The sequence below is a fragment of the Podarcis filfolensis genome (genome assembly GCF_964270895.1).
Source record: "Podarcis filfolensis genome assembly, chromosome: 15".
NCBI classification, from domain to species: Eukaryota; Metazoa; Chordata; class Lepidosauria; order Squamata; family Lacertidae; genus Podarcis; species Podarcis filfolensis.
In genome coordinates, this window is record NC_139618.1 from 32,630,268 (window position 1) to 32,648,144 (window position 17,877).

At 40.9% G+C, this 17,877-nt stretch overlaps 1 long non-coding RNA gene across 9 annotated transcripts in view; it reads left to right on the forward strand.

The window, feature by feature from the left end:
* Positions 1-17,877, forward strand: part of LOC310750719 — a 73,468-nt gene that overhangs the window by 42,942 nt on the left and 12,649 nt on the right. The gene's annotated exons all lie outside the window — the stretch shown is intronic.

Here is a 17,877-nt window from a genome sequence, read left to right on the forward strand (position 1 = left end):
AATAGAGGGGGTTAATCAGATTCATGGTTGTGCAATATTTGTCATCACTGACTAAATCACACCTCTATGTTCAGAGGCGATAAACCTCTACATACCAGTTGGGGTGGGAGAACAGCATAAGAGGACTGTTGCCTCCTTGTGTGTGTCTCAAGAGCATCTGTTTGGCCACTGTGGAAAACAGGATGCTGGACTAGATATTCCTTTGGTCTGATCCAGAAGGGCTATTTCATCTTCTTACTTACCACCAGCTCCTTAGCATGTGAAATTACATGAATGTATAAAGTACAAGGTAAGATGGAATTGACCCCTCTGTGTTAGATATTGAATCTAAGGAGAAGAATAGCCCTCTCTCTCTTTAGCTGCTATTGAAACCATAGAATGGGTCGTGTCCTTTGAAACATCATCTGCCTCATTATGCAACTAGAGCCCTCTCCCCCTGTGTTCTGACTCCTGGATGCCCCCACATTACCCTGTCTCGTTGGAGTGTGGGTCACTGCTGTTATTTCCCTTCCAAGTTACAAGAGCCATAAAATTATTCTCCAAAGGGAAACGATTGCAGCAGATGCCACCTCCCCAATTCCCTCAAGTTCCAGACATGGATGTGATCAATGGCATAAACAAACAAGCGCATCAGCGCTCCAGCGTCTGCTGTGAACAAGGACAAGTAATCTTAATTAAGGTATTGTCCCAAAACTTTCTAAAATATGGAGAGCTTGCACTCTCAGTCTTAATAAAGTGCCACAAATGAAGAACTAATTTATATTTAACAAGGCATTTACTGGATGTTAGTCAACTAAGGATTGATTTATCTAAAAACAAAAAAGTGGAGAGTTATAGCTGTCTCATCAGCTTACAACTGTCAAATTCTAATAAAAGTTTTAGTCTAATAAAAGTAATCAACCTAGTGTATGTTAGCAGGCGCTATACATTTTGCTAAAGTGCTAGTGATCATCAGCAAGGAGGATTGCATGTCATGGGGTTTAAAGATTCATTTTATTTATTCATTCTGAAGATTCATCTCCTATCCATCCAATGCATTCAGTTGCTCAGACTATCTTACAATGATTATAATAAAACTACTGTATCCTGTAATCAAACAATTGAAAACAAAGTAATATAAAAATGTAAACAAGCTCAGCCAGTAAAAGACTATACAAAACACCATCTGCGTAGCAATAGAAAAACTTACCAGAACAGAAAAGCTTTCACTAATAGGCAGAAAACGGCAAGGGAGGGTGCCAAGCAAACCTTATGGAATATGGTGTCCATTGGGTGCAGCCACCAAGAAGGTCCTATCTTTTGTCCCAGACAAGTATTCCTCCAGGTCAGGCAGGATACAAAAAAGGGCCTCTCCAATGGAGATTAGGGAGGAGACAGGTTGTTTAAGATGAGTTGGCCCCTGAATTTTCCTGGACCCAAGCCATTTAGAGCTTTGTAATCACCAGCACTTGTGGCTAGAAACAAATTGGCAAGTAGTTGCAGGATAGGTGTGATATGATCCCATGCTCAAACACCTGCTAACATCCTCTTTGCCACCTTCTGGACTGACGGAAGCATCCAAAGACTCTTCAAAGGTAGCCCTGTATATAAAGCATTGGACTTATCCAGTCTGGTTATATCTAAGATCTTCGCTGAATGTCAGAATTCAGAAAAGAATAGAATGAAAGTAGAGTAGAGAAGGAGAAATAAAGAAATAAGGAAATGTGTTTAAGTTAAATGGAAAAGTAAAATTGTGCTAAGAGAACGGTTGGAAGTCAGGTCACTTACGTGGGTGTGGGTGTAGGGTAAGTTTATAGGTACGTATGGTATAGTTATATGTGGGTACCTTTTGTTAAGAGGGTAAGGTATGGTATTGTATTTGATTACAGAAGAAGGAGGAGGAGGAGGAGGAGGAGGAGGTTGGATTTGATATCCCGCTTTATCACTACCCGAAGTAGTCTCAAAGCGGCTAACAAGTCTCCTTTCCCTTCCCTTCCTGATGTATTGAATAGTATTGTAATGAATAATGTATGTATGTCTTATATGTTTTACATGTTAATTTTTTTTTAAAAAAAAGAATGTCAGGTGAAGTAATAGGAGTACCTCTGCTGATGGCGTTCAGTGAGGTCTTCAACTGGTTTGTGATGTTTTCTTGAGGCGATACAATGTGCAGTCCTTATTGCAAAATTTTATTTGGAAGGGAGCAGTTGTCCTGTTGGAGCAAACCATCCTTGAAAAAAATAAGACATAAGCAGAATAACATGGTAGAATCCTGAGATGGAATGAACTCTGATCACTTCAGACTGGAGTGCAGATAGGAAATTACCTCTTTTGAATACTCTCTTGCATTTTTTTTTTTTTAAATGCCAAACTCGCATCAATGCAAGTAGAATGCTGGGACATCAAAAAGTGAAGTGGATAAGACAAATCTCCACCCCAATTTTCTAGTTGCAGGGAGATTTTTAATTTAACACAAAAGAATAGTTTTTAATAAAAATTCCGCTCTAGATTCTACCACCACATTCTAATGCATGGGAATGACAAGCTTAAGTTTCCATGTATAACTGGGTAATATTTGTAGGACTAATTTAATTGTGTGTTTCCCCATTTCCCTAAGCTGTCCTTCTTTCCAGACTTGCTTAGAAAGCACCTGGGGAAAGGGTCATGCTGTTCACTTCGGTGGACAAATTTCTTAAACAAACAGAGATACTTAACCACAAACAGACTCCAGGAAGAGAAGTATCTTCCTGCCAAGGTGGGAAGCTAGAGAGTGAGTTCAGTGTCCCTGGGTGTTTACAATTCCAGCTGCCCTGACTATGAATTGCTTATTTTTGGACAATAGGGCACAGACACTATAATTTGGTGTGTGATCATTGACACACCCTCTCCTTTGTCTTCCTTTCAAAGCCAATATCTGAGGCCCAGATGGGTTAATACATAATGCAGACATGCAAGTAATTGGCTGCCTTTGTATAGCAGTCAGTCATAGCTCGCTGTCCCTCTGATCCACTATTAGTGGCCATGCAAACACTCCTTCCACCTAATTAAGCACAGCTTTGAAAATACCCTTCCCAATGATGTTCCAGTCCCAAGCTAGTGATTCACATATGAGCCCCTACCTGTTAAACCTGCAATCTCACTCTCTTCTGGGATAGAACATCCCTGCCCGCCCCCAGGTGACCCAGCTGCTTGCTGGGGATGCTTAGGACCTAAAGGGAGTGGGGAGTGATAAATGATCTTTAGAATAGTCTGTATTAAAGAGTTGGAAATGGGATGTTAATAAACCCCAAGCCACTAATTTAGAGAACACATGCTCTCCAGGCTAAACCAGTGCCCTGAAACAATGGCCAATGATAAACATGGCCTTTGCCAAGCAACTGTCTTTCCAAAGACAGCTTTTGTGCGTTTGTGTACCTATGCATTGTAAGTCCAGCTAATTGTTTGCCCTGTATATACCACTCACCTGGTGTAACATGTAGGTCTATTTTACTTAGGTGCTATCCTGGGAAAGCCTGGCTTGCCTTTCTGCCAATAACCTGAGATTTTTATAACTAAGTGTAGTGTTACTTGCTAGTATGGTGTAAAGTGCTTGTCTGAACTGGAAAGATTCAGGTTCAAATCCCCACTCAGCTATGAAGCTCCCTGGGTGATTTTGAGCAGGTCATCATCTCTCAGCCAAATCTACCTTAAAAAGTAGTTGTGAGGATCTAGTTAGCAGGAGAAAGAACCATGTACACCACTCTGAGCTTGAAGGAAATGTGGATATAATTTAAAGAAAATGAAATGAATAAAAGTGTTCTTGAACCACTGACTACCCTTTGATCCCAGCAGAAAATATATTTGTATTGCCAATCTGTTATATTGATTAGGATTCTGGCATGTATAAAATATATGGTGATATTTTTTTTCCAGAATTATGGTCATGAGAACATTATTTCAATATATTCCAACTTATCATGCCCAACACCTGCTCATCTAATGCAAGCAGAAATGATGAATTTGAACCACCAGTGTAGCAGGCTCCTTTATATTTTGCTCATCTGCTAGCCATGTGTGCTGACGTCTCCAAGCGCTGCCCCAAGGACACCCTGAATAAAAGCGAACACTCCGTACTCCTTTATTAGGGATTATCAAAAAATAAGAGGGAAAATTTGAATTTTGCTGACTCTGGACTAGGGTATAAGAGTGAAAGCTGAATTTGGTTTAATTACAAAGAGGATAATTGCCACATTAGGAGTCCTTGAATAATGTTTCATCTTACTGTTCTTTGCAGCAGGTATAATCTCATACACCAGCTAGGGTATCAAATGCCCTGCAAATATTTGTGCAAACTCTGTTTTAATTATATCTTCTCAATTGGATGGACATAGTCCCTCTATCCAATCAGGACAAACCCAGCTCTTGATTTTCACACGGTATTTGAACAGAGATAATGTTGCCCTCATCATTTCAGCCTGCTCATTGTGCCTAATAGCATTAATACTTAGCACTTCCCATGCATTATTGTGTTGGAATCCTTACAACAACCTTGTAAGGTAGGTCAGTATTATCTCCATACTGCAGGTGGGGTGAAGGACCAAGCCCACCTAGTAAATTCATGGCAGAGGTGAGATTAAATCAGGTATTTGGTGTTTCAGAGAGGCTCTCATAGGCATTATGCTATTTCATCCACTAATAAAATTCAAAATGTGCCTACTGTAATATAGTTTTGAGTCTCTAATTTATTACTTAGTTGAATACATAATCTCATTAATCAGATGGTACTTTTTGGTGAAAGAAAAATCTAACTTGAACATTGGCCATTTCAAGACTCTCTCTCCAGCAGTTTAAGTGACCACTTTTCCTGAGACTAGTGGTAAATACACAGGCAAAGTAGTACTTCAGAAAGAACACAGCCTTATAGCACCTCGGAGATTAGCAGTTTTAACATGGTATCAGCTTTCATAGGATTCCATTCAACATTTATACTGTTGTGAGTTTGGGGGGGGGGGTAGCCTGTAAGCCTGAGTCTCTTCTAATTCCTGGACTCAACCCTGAGTTAGCACCTGGAACTCCTGGAGTTTTGCAACTCTCAGAGATTGTGGTGGCATGCAACAATACTGTATACTGCCCTGTGATCCTCAGATGATGAGTGGTATGTCTATCAAAGCAAGCAAGCCTTCCCTGTAATGAATGTGCTGCTGCAAGATTCTTGCTGTTTTTGGAGAGCTGTTAAGAACGTAAGACTGGATTAGGCCAAAGGCCCATCCAGTCCAGCATTCTGTTCTCAGTGGCCAACCAGATGCTTGTGGGAAACCCACAAGCAGGAGCTGAAGGTTGCCGTGCTCTTTCAACTTTTGAATCCTAACAACTGGTATTCATTCAGAGACATACTGCCTCCAACAGCGATATCTTGTATCCTTGCAGCACTGTTCCCTTGGAAGCTTCATTTCTGCTTTAGCACATGTAAATGTGCTAAAAACAGACAAACATGAGAAGGAAGAAGAACAAGGTAGTCAACATGGTGCTATTTAGATGTGGACTGCAGTTCCCATCATCCCTGACAATTGGCTGACACAGGGTTGATGGGAGTTGTATTCTAAAATATCTAGAGGGCAGCAGATGTGTCTTCCATGATCCTCACATTCTTTGCCCTTCTGTGTCTGATCTTCAGCTTTAGTCAAACACCACCTGGATGACAAAGCCTTCTAAGCTTTAGGTGTTTGCCTGCTATCACTAGCTTCTTACTCTTGTTTGTTTATTATATATATTTGTACTTTTTTTAAAGAAATTGCAATGCATAGAACAGTTTTCAACAAATGTTGGGGGAGCTTAATAAAATCCACAAGCACCACCCCTAGATTCTCCTCAATTTTAACCAAATCATCCTCCCTGTCATCTTCTAAGGGAGCAGTCACAAACAATCCGGGAATGACCTCACCTTGTCATTTGAGCACTGCAAACGTTAAAATAATAAATAAGAAAACAAAATTTATTCAAAACAATGAAAATTTATTCAAAACAATGAAAGACAGTTTTAAACCAGCAGTTTGATTAAAAGCAGCAATAGGAAGACTAAATTTAAATATTAAGAGCATGTTGGCTTTTAAAAAGTGTTTAGCAGTCATCCAAAGATTACAAGAGAAGGGACCAAGTGGATCTCTGCAGAGGGTACTCCACAATAATGCTCCCAAGCTGTTAATCTCCGCACATTTTCTGTTAGTGGCCATACATCCTGTCATTCAGGGTGTTTTCTCCCTCTGAGAAGCAAGGTTTGTACTTCTAAAGGTTGCTAATGATTACAGAGGAAACAAGGCATGTTGAAGACCCTTCGGAAAACCTGATCCTAAATCTGTGTGTTTTTCTCATTTGAAAGTCAGTCTTGACCTGCTATATCTTGGAGTGGATGGGGGATTTGCAGATAATGTCCTACTGTCTCATTCATCAGCAGATCCCAGCTGAAAGTCCTTCCCACATGGGCAGCAGCAGGAGGAAGCACGCCAGTATCATTATTCTGCATTAATAGAAGGGCCGGTCTCCTGCTGTAGCATTTTCCTCTGTTGCCAATTCACATCTCCTTCAATCTTCCCTGACTAGTTCTGTTTTAACATGGACAACCCCCTTGAAACGTCTTCTTCACAATTGAAACCATTTCATTTATTTGTTTTATAAACAGAACTCTCACTTGCAAAATTGCCTATATGATTTATACTAAGCAGTCACTACATACCAGTATGTATAAATATTCAAACAGATGACTTTTCAGACAGCTGAGCAGATAACAGTCAACAGAGGAAGAGACTACGGGGTCTCCCTAAGGATATGCTAATAGTTTGGTCTGAAAGGGATTTACATTCCAAGCATAGCCACTTGAAGTACAGAGCTTTGTATTTCAGTCATTTGTCCATGTACATTTTTGTCACTCACCGTTATTCAGGACTTTGTCAGTGTTTGGCCAGGAAGCACCTTTTCTGTTCTTGCCAGTGGTTAACTAGCATAGGGAAACATTTCCATTTAATACTTACCTTTTTAAGTCAGCTGTGTGCTCCCATTCCAGATACTTAATAACCAGCAACATAAAAAGTACCAACTACAGGTGATGGTTGATCCCAGTTCCACCATTTACTTCCTTTTTTCCTCATTTTCCTAGTTTACTAAGTTTTAGTTTCCAACCTGATGCATTAGCTATGATAGCCAACATTATGGCAATGAATTCCTTAAGCCCGTGTTGTGTACACTGACTGGTAGTGGTTCTCTGTGGTTTTCAGCAGGGATCTTTCCCAGTCCTACCATGGATTGAAGACTTTGGCCAGGCAAGGATTTTACTCAGTCAATGAGATATGATCACTCAGGTTTTGTACCACCCACACCAGCTTAATGGAGTAACCTGTCCTGATTTGCATTCCTCTCTTGGTTTTTTGTTTTTGTTAGTGCATTCCATATTTTTTATTTCACTTCAGCTGGCATTATGGAATTCTAGAAAGAGAATTCAGGTTTCACTGTTTAAAAAAAGAATGCATATGTTGTGGCATGTAGGTAGGGCAATAATTATGTCCAGACTGACAAGCAGTATGTGCAAGTGTAGGAAAAAGTAGTCTGTACCCCACAACTTAGATACAAACCTGATTATGATGCTCATTAATACTAGAAGTGATTGGCGGAGCAATAGTTATGCATCTCCTTCCATCCTAGCTATTGTCATGCTTCATACATTGTTTGTACTTGGAGTCAAGAAAGAAAGGCACTGTTTGCATCTCTATTTTTTCATTCCTCATAGATCATTTAAGCGCTCTTCCCTTTATGTTAAACACCTCAGCAAAAGATGGCAGTGATGGAAATACTGTATGGGGAATGCAAAGGATAATGTTTGCATGCTTCAAGGAACTGAGTGGAAATGCACTAAAGCAGGCATGGCGGAAGCATGCAGGAGAAATTTGCTTGATAGCAAGCCAATTATGACAATATAAAAAATAGTCTGATTATATGTCAGTTTCATATGGTTCACAAAAAATGTGGGGAACCACAGTTATTCATATTTTGTGTCAGTAATGCATTCTTTGCATTGGCTTCTAGTACGTTTCTGAGCACAATTCAAAATATTGGTGCTGACCTTTAAAGCCTTAAACGACCTCGGCCCAGTATATCTGAAGGAGCATCACCACCCCCATCGCCAGCCTTCTGGCGGGTCCTTCACTGCAAGAAGTGAGGTTATAGGGAACCAGGCAGAGGGCCTGGTAGTGGCACCCACCCTGTGGAACTCCCTCCTGCCAGATGTCAAGGAAATAACTATCTGACTTTTAGAAGACATCTGAAGGCAGCCCTTGTTTAGGTAAGTGTTGGGAGCCGCCCAGAGTGGGTGGGGTATAAATAATAAATTCACCATCATCATCATCGTCATTATTATTATTACTTTCTCTTTGTTAGCTCCATTGATTTATAGTTGTATCAATCTGCTACATTTCTTCCCACTAACAAGGTGCAGTCCCATCTGACCCTAGGCTTTGGGAAGAAATGTAGCAGATAAGAAGTGGCAGCACTATCAGTGTGTGTTGCAGGAAGCAGCATGTGTGAGAAAAGAAGATTTAGGAGCTGGGGCATCAGTGACATTTCATAAATATTTCAACTATTCAGAAATGTTTAAAAGGTCATCATTTCGCAAAGCCTAGGGTCAGATGGGACTGCATGTTGTTAGTGTGAGAGCTGCTTCCTCCATGTGTGGTCTGATGCTGCTGTGCAGGAGGAGTGGCCATCTTCAGGCCAGAGGGTTGGCCCTTTGAGACTCTGAAGTTCTCTCAAGGAAGTGGAACCTGGAGGAGATGGTCCAGTCAGAGCTCAGAGGACCTCAGTGTGCTCCCAACTTTTATCAGAGAAAGTTGCTCACTCAGAGCTGTCTGGCATTGAGAGAGGGGGTGGGGAAGCAAATACCTTTCAGTGAGCAGAAGGCAGCTAAATGGCAGTCACCGAAAAGAAATGCCCTTGCTGCTAGTACATGGTGAAGAAACTATAAACACAAGAGATACTTATAGTTGGTGGTAAACTGTTCTTTGAATTTCAGAGGCAGAGAATCTGTACAGTGGTACCGCGGGTTACAGACGCTTCGGGTTGCAAACTCTGCTAACCATGACGTAGTTGCTCCAGGTTAAGAACTTTGCCCCAAGATAAGAACAGAAATTGTGTGGCAGCAGCAGCAGGAGATCCCATTAGCAAAAGCGCACCTCAGGTTAAGAACCGTTTCAGGTTAAGAATGGACCTCTGGAACAAATTAAATTCTTAACCCAAGGTACCACTGTATATCTATCTATAAAGTCAAAAGCAGCTTGGGATAATATGTTTGGACACATTACGATGACAGAGAGAGAAATGAAGTATTAAAGAACGGAGGACTTAAGATTTGCAGGAGAATAATAGTTTTGCCAATTTCCTTCCAAAATCAGATAAACTTGACAAAGGGGTGGGGGAACTCTTAAGAAAAAAGCGAACAGGGTCTTTGAAATTTCTATAGATATTGACTTTGGGATGTTGAAGTGAGAACAGTATACACATACTTGTATTCCCATTTCTTGCAAGGTAGCATGGTGCTCAGCCTGCCAAAAAGACTGCTTCTTCCTCTGTCTATTGAATTCTTTAGGGGAAGAAGCAGTCCTTTAAGTATGTGAAGAGGAGACTTAATAATGTAAAAAAAACCCCACAAAAACTTACAGATTTCTCAAGCCTTCTGCGTGGGGGAATACAGAAAGAATTCAGTAGAGCAGTGCTAAAGAGGGCCTGGCCTAAGAGCATGTGAGTGATATGCTTCATGTAAAGCAAACTACAATAGTTTAAAAGAAGCCTGAACTGCTACTAGAAATAAATATTAATGTGTTGGTTTCCTCAAAATCAATATATCTATATGGGGTGGGGCCCTGGATTGTAGAATTAACAGCTTGAAGGTTGTCACATCTCTAAAGTCTAGATATAGAAAAACCCTGTAAAGTAGGAACAAAAACACAGTCAGAAAATAATGTATGGTCATCAGAGTACTTGGACCTTGTAATCTGATTCCTGTGTCCTGAGATAACTTCCAATGGCTAAAATTACCCATTATTCTACCCTTGGAATCTATTGGATGCCCTGTTATGTTACAAATACATAGCAAAAGTGGTGGCTCGGTATTGGGTAGCTAGGAGTAGAGATTTACTCTGTCAAAATTTGGTGTGATGTACTGTATTTACTTTCCATTTTATGAATCCAGGGCTATTCCTCCACTAGACTTGGGGACAGGTACTGTTTTCATTTTTCATCTTGTAGAATATAGTGCAGTTTGCTCCCAGCTGCAACTTCCTTGTGATCTGTGCTAACAGTTGGAGACCGCATTTCATTTTTGGTAATAGGTCACCCATCTTCCTTGGTTGCAAATGCATATCACTGCATGAGTTGATTAGATTGTCTGGAAGTATTAATTCCCCCCAAAGTCTTGCCTCCATATCCATTAGCTACTCGGCTGTGTGGCTAACAATTCCAGAGAGCACCTTCAGAGACACTTCATTACCATGCAAATGGAGACTGGCTCCTTTCTATGCAACGTAGCCCTAGCTAGAGGATTACACTATAGCTTTAAGGAGAGCATATGCAGAACACAAATTATTGCAGTCATCAATATTTATACAGCTGCTAAAGTTCATATCTGACAGGAGCAGCTTCTACCACAATGACTCGTAAAAGCGAGAGAGATACACTGAGACTGAGAGGTACCATGCTCACAATTAGGAGCCCCATAATCAAAGTATTTCTGTGCTGTTGAAATAAATTGGAATTAGGCTGGTGGTGGGGATCTTTTCTAGCACTAGTTAGTTTCCAGGGGGTAAACTTTGGCCACGAAGGATGGTGTCCCTTTCTTATCTATCAGATTGAAGAGCAGCATGCAAGTGGTTGACACTTGCAGATCTGTATAGGAGTGTATTGTCATGCATGCTGAAATATATACTTGATTGCATTCATGTGCCTTTATATTGTGTCATGGGTAAAATTTATCAGTATTGTATTCCTTGGAGTCTGTTTATGTTCTGTGTTAACACACATCAATTTGCAGCTGGGTTTAGGAGGAAAGGAGTTAGGATTTTACCTGCAGAAACCTAGTTTAACCTCTCCTGATTGACCATGGATCTAGCAGCTGAAGTACAGAGGAGCAGCATCACACAAAAGAGGGTTCTCAAAGGGGGTATCTAGGCTACGGAACTCTGCCTTATCAGATTTGATAAATTACATCCTCAAGTATCACCTTAAGATAACCATGTTTAGCCCCCTAAATTTGACTTTTAATTTTTGCAGTTAACTTTTCTTAATTCTGGGGTTTTTATACGTTGCTGCTGTTCTACAGATTTGATGGTTTTATTATCCATGTTAACTGAAGCTCACCCACTTAAATGGCTTTAAAAGGTGGTTAGATAATTTCCAAATCAGAATTATATTTGCACCACCTGTAAGGTTTAACCAAGGGTGCCTGCTTCAATGTTTTTTTAACTGATTTTGTATTGTTATATTGTAATTCATCCTGGGACTTTATGGTGAACGGCAGTAAACAAAATCTTATAAATAAACAAGCAAACATGGGAATATTTCAAAACATTGTCTTGAATGCATTTGTGCATAGGAATGGGACTCTAGGGTGTGATTCTAACCCCACTCACCTGAGAGTAATCCATATGGAATTCAGTAGGACTTAATTCTGAGTAGACAGGGTTAGAATCAAACTGTTAGTGTCTTATACAATTATTTGCAAAGGTGTCAGTATTTCAGAGCCATGCTGCTTATTTTCATTGTGGAGGGATTGTGCATGTCCAAATTCATAAAAATGAATTATAGTTTTTATTTAAAATGTGCTTAAAAACTGTATCCTAGTAAAGATACAAGTAAGATCACATTATATTCAAAAAATGCTGGCAGATATTCTTGGCTTTCACTTCGGCTTTTAACAAAATTAAACCTACTAAAGTATGGGGACCAAGGCCATATTCACACATCTTTCCAAAGCATATTCTTTATATCTTTTAAAATAAATCTGTTGCATAAATTTGCCATGGCAAGCTTGGTGCAATCCTTTAATATTTTTTTCCATTGGGAATAACAGTCTAGGTTAGACCCACATTGTACTCAAATAGTTTTAATTCTGTCCATAGTTGGGACAGGAAGCTCAGTTCGCAAAATGTGAAAAGGGTTATAACTTGGGGGAAGTAATGCTGTGTGCTTGCCGCTTTGAGAGCCAGTGTGGTGTAGTGGTTAAGAGCGGTGGACTTGAAATCTGGGGAACTGGGTTCGATTCCCTGCTCCTCCACATGCAGCTGCTGGGTGACCTTGGGCTAGTCACACTTCTTTGAAGTCTCTCAGCCCCACTCACCTCACAGAGTGTTTGTTGTGGGGGAGGAAGGGAAAGGAGAATGTTAGCCGCTTTGAGACTCCTTAAAGGGAGTGAAAGGCAGGATTTCAAATCCAAACTCTTCTCTTCTTCTTCTTCTTTTCCAGTTGGTGAAACTGGTACCTGAAATGAATTAGTCTTTCTACTCATTTCTACGTTCTACTCCAACTATCCAGCTCTTCACTTTTAAACAATTTGTTCCTCCAAATGCCCTCACCCCCTTTAGAAGAAACCCTGAATGTGCAATTGTGGAATAAATGAGATTCTTCTATATTTTCTTCCTGTAATTTCTCTTTGTCTCAGAATGCTCTCTATTGGATGAATTCCAAAATCTTGCTTCATTCTGTGTATCTGAAAGCTAGCCCTGATTTCCAATGGAGTCTTTGTTCCTATCTTAGCTTGTCTCATGCAAATCACTGCCCTGTGTACTTCAAAGGCCTCTCAAGATGAGGAATTCTTCACACTACTCTATGATTCTTACTGACTGGGAAGGTCCAGATTACCTAATTGGTGGCTTTGTTCTTGATAGTTTAGAGACATCCCACTGATCTGAGCGGCCTCATAACCACACCTTTCAAAAAATGGATATTAGTTTGATTTGAAGTCTGTTGTCCTCACTAGGAGACCTTCGTGTTTTAATTAATTTCTTCCTCTTTAAGAGATTAGGAGCCTTATCCCATACAATCCTGGGAATTTAGCAAGTCTTTTTCTTCCTTCACACATAATTCCATAGCATTATCCTTGGGCTAGCACAGTCCCTCCTCCCACATGCTCACATTTCCTCCTGTGTTTCATGGTTGTCAGCAAATCATTGCTTTCGAATTGGGTAAACTATGGCTTGCTTAAAGCTTAATTTGCTTTGTTTGGAAGTAACAGCAAACCATGGTTTTCTGAGAAAAAGGAAGCATAGGAGTGAATTAGAATATGTAAGGGGAGGGTGGCGGGATCGTGCATGTCCAGGTCTTACTCGTGCAATGGCAAACCATGATTTGGTGTTTCATATGAACCATGTCATGGGCGTAGTTGGGGGTGGCAGATCCCCCCCCACTCGATCAAGTAAAACAATAGAAATACTTAACTAACTGACCAATCACGTTGGTTCTGCTTCCCAACGAAGTTCTGCCCCCCCCCCCAACAAAAATCCTGGCCACTCCCATGAACCATGCCTTTGCTTTTTGTGTTATCACATATGACCCATGCTGTGCTTCTAGTGTATATGTTCATGTTATTTGCATTATTTTTCTGAGCATTGTTTTACTGCTCTAGTTTGTTAAAAATGTTTTGATTGTTTAGGTATCAAATGTAATTCTAAGGTTTCACTTTCTGAGCCTTAAAAGACCTCTGGACTTGATGCTACTAAATTAATGGATGGAGACAATGGTAAAAGAAAAGCTGGCTGGACTTTGAGTTCAAACAATGAGAAGAGCACAGATTTCTGTAACCAAATTAGTTATTCTCCCTCTATATCTCCACATTTTGCCCGCTTCTTTGGATTTTAAACACTGGGTGGGCTGCTGCTAGCAAATAACACAGCATTAAGGATTGATTGAAACAAGGGCTGTGTACAAACCATGCATTTAAAGTACACACAAACCTCAAGGATCCTGGGAACTGTAGTTGTTGTTGAGGGTACTAGGAATTGTAACTTGGGAGGGGGTAAAGTACAGTTCCCATGATTCGTCTTTTGGGGAATATGTGCTTTAAATGTATGATATGTGTGCAGTCTTAGTTTACCTCAACCTAATCATTGTATATTAATATCACCCAAAGGGCAGAGACTTTGCTCTGGATCGGATGTAAATGAGCCAGCCTGAGCGTTAGACCTTTGTGCTCACCCCTTCCCTCTAATTCTCTTTCATATGCCACTTGCTGTGGTCATTTAAAAACCCAAAACAGAAGAGAGTCCATGTGGTGCTGTGACTAGAGTGTCAGAGTAGGGCCTGGGACACCAGGATTTAAATCCCCACTTAGTCATGAAGCTCACTGGATGACCTTGGGCCAGTCACTGCCTCTCAGCCTAACCTACCCCACAGAGTTGTTGCTGGGAGTAAATGAATAGGGGGAGAACCAAGTACTCCACCTTGTTCCTTGGATAAAAAGATGGGGTTATAGATGCAGTAAATAAATAAAAAATCAGTCCCCTTCTCCGCAGAGGGGAAAGTGTGTGAGCCCCAGGTGCACTGTAGGGCTTATTTATGTAGTGGGAAACTGGTTTCCTGTTACCTCTGAACTGAGCCTTAGAGGAATAGAAGGACAACTCTACCAGATTGATTTTGGACTTATGACAGTCGCACCAAAATCTCTTTCATATGTATATGAGATCATAGAGTAAACAGTTAATATAGAAAACTGCATTACATAGCAAATGTTGTAACACGCATAGGTCCTAAAGAGAGAGATATTGCACATATCACATCAATTAAGCACGCACATATATAAATCATAATGAATATTGTGGCACTTTTAAAAACTAGCAGATTTATTGTGGTGTGAGCTTTCGTGGACTAGAGCCCAGTCCTCTGGAGGATATAAATTATCAAGAGCCTTCTTATGCATGCACATGCAGACCACTTCCATGCAAATATTTTAACATGTGTAAGCGCCCAGAAAGATAGCTGGCTTGCAACATTAAAAGCACCCCTCTTTCCCTTTCAGATAAATATATATAGAGAGAGATCATACACAAGCTTTCCCACGTGCATCTGGATGCAATATGTGCAGATGCCTTTGACACATCTGAGCGAATGGCCTGGCAAATTTCCGAGAGTGCAAAAGATGGAGAAAATGATAAGTCAACTGTCAATCTTTAAAATTTTAATGAAGTGAAAATACTGCCTGAACCAGCATGTGAGGAGGAGAGAGACCTCCTTCAGTTTGAACAGATTAAAAAAAACAAACTCAGGGGGATCAAAGAGGATTAGCACTCCGAATGCTAACACTACTGCTTGGAGTGATGTTTGGGAAAAGGCTATGTAAACCATCTGACAAGAGAAGCTAACCTCCTTTTGGAAAGCCCTGAGCAAACAAATACTAATCACAGAATAAAGGGACAATTAGCGGTGATGTCTCCTGTAATAAATCTACTAACAAGAATACAACCTTCTGGCCATTCACAGCCAGATCCCCAGCCTTGCTGTTTGCTGAGCAGATTAATGGGGACAAATCGGGCAGCTTATTGCAAGGGACAAGCACATTTCTTTGTCTGTCTTGACACAAGGAAGCCAAACCTGCCTGGAATTGTATTTCCAGCTTGATCAACGGGGCATCTGCTCTAACGATTGCTCCAGTTCCAATGTCCGTAAGTGGCACCTAATTTCCTCATAAAAGATGCCTCTGCTAGAATAATTGAAAACTAACAGTCAATTTCAAAAGAAGGACACAGCTAGTCCTGTTGTGACTCACACAGTCATCCTCCAACTTTGGCTTTCTGCGTAAATTATATGGCATGGAGTGCACCTGATGTAAATTACTGACTTAAATCCATTAAGTGTCACTTTTGATTCACATCTGCGAATGTAAGGGGAATCGACCCCTTATGCCAAGCCATGTTTGCTCTTGAAATGCTTCAGCTCTGATTTTGAGGTGACATTTGGTGCGTATGTAATGAGATTTTTTGAAGTGGTCCCATGATCATATATACATTGAAGAGTTATGTTGGGTTTGGGTATTCCTCAACATAACTTTTCTGGGAACAATGCCATGAGTGACATCCTCAGTTCCTGCTGGGTCTGCATACAAGATTATCTATCGAGAAATGATAAGGATATTATGTTCAGACATAACATGGCTGAAGATCAGTGGAAGATAATCTGTTTTTCATGCAGAAGGTCCCAGGTCCAACCCCCAGAATCTCTAGGTAGGGCTAGGACAGAAACCTGTCTAAAATTTTGGAGAGCTGCTGCCAGTCAGTGTAGGCACCACTGAACTAAATGGACTAGCAGGCTGACTCAGGGTAAGGCAGCTTCTTGCGTTAAAAGTTCCTATGTTCTTTTCAATGTAGCATTACCATTCTCAGGTTTCCATTCTCAACTTTCTCTTAATCCAGCCCAATCAACCCAGGGCCAATCCTCAGATGAATGCACAGAAATCTTCTTGGTCAAATCTTAGCCAGAGCTGTTATGTTTAAGGAACTTGGGAGCATAGGAAGTTCCCTTATATGAGATCAGATTAATGGTCTTGACTAATATTGTCTTCCCTGTGGTTCTTCAGGGTCTCAGGCAGAGAGTCTTTCTCATCTTCTGATATCTGAGATCCTTTGCACTTGGAGATGTGGGGGCTTGAAACTGGGACTACTTTGCGTGTAAATTGTGTGCTTTGAAACTGGGACTACTTTGCGTGTAAACTGGGACTACTTTGCGTGTAAATTGTGTGCTTTACCATTGAGTTGTGGTTTTGTTCATTGTAAATCAAAGTGAAGCTGCAAAAATGTAAATTGGCTATGTGCAAAATTATTTAATTTATTAATTTATCAACATAGAAGCCTGGTGTATCCTTAAAGCATACAGCCTCACACACCCCTATGGCCATGATCTTGCACAAAGTCAAGTCCATGCAGCCTGTGCTTCTGTACTCTTGAATCTGTGGGTTTGGACAATAATCAAACAGTGGGTTTAGAAGAGAAGATAGGAGATTCTTCCAGCTGGGTTCCCTGCCCCCCGCCCCGGGCCAGAATATCAGGTAAGGAAGCAGTTAACCTCCACATTTTTTTAATGCAAACCAATGTTGCAGTGTTGTGTGTGTGAGCCTTGGATCTATATGGCACACATGCTAATTGTAGCATTGCACTACAGAGAAGCAGATTCCCCCATGTCTTCTGAACCAGGCAAGGGAGCTCTCCAGCAATATCAGCAGTCAGAATACCCAGTGCTGAGCAGGAACTGTCCAGGAGTACAATAGACTAGGAGTAGGACTATGAACCTATTGCACCAGTAGCTTCCATACAGCAGCTGAAAATCTAAGTTCCTCGGGTTAAGAACTTAATTCGCTCCAGAGGTCCGTTCTTAACCTGAAACTGTTCTTAACCTGAGGTACCACTTTAGCTAATGGGGCTTCCCGCTGCCGCCACGCAATTTCTGTTCTCATCCAGAAGCAAAGTTCTTAACCCAAGGTACTATTTCTGGGTTAGCGGAGTCTGTAACCTGAAGCATCTGTAATCTGAGGTGTCTGTAACCCGAGGTACCACTGTACTCAGCCTGGTTATTCCCTGCTGGCCTGGCCCCCACCTTGAAGTACTAGTGAAAGCTTGAACCTGACTGTGCTTATGATAATGATTCATGTTGATTGTGGGGATTCGAGAGCTGTAGGATGAATCCAGTGGAAGCACATCAGATCTACTGTATTTCAGTAAGATCTTCGGGATTGCCTCAAGGTGTCCTAGCTGTGGTGGTGTATGGTTTATTTATATGTTCCTTTTGGGCTCAAAGGCCCTCAAAGCATGAACAACAGTAATGCATATTAACAGCTTGGGACCAGTTTATCTACAAGATTGCCTTACCCCACATGTGCCCACTAACCTACCCAGAGGCTTA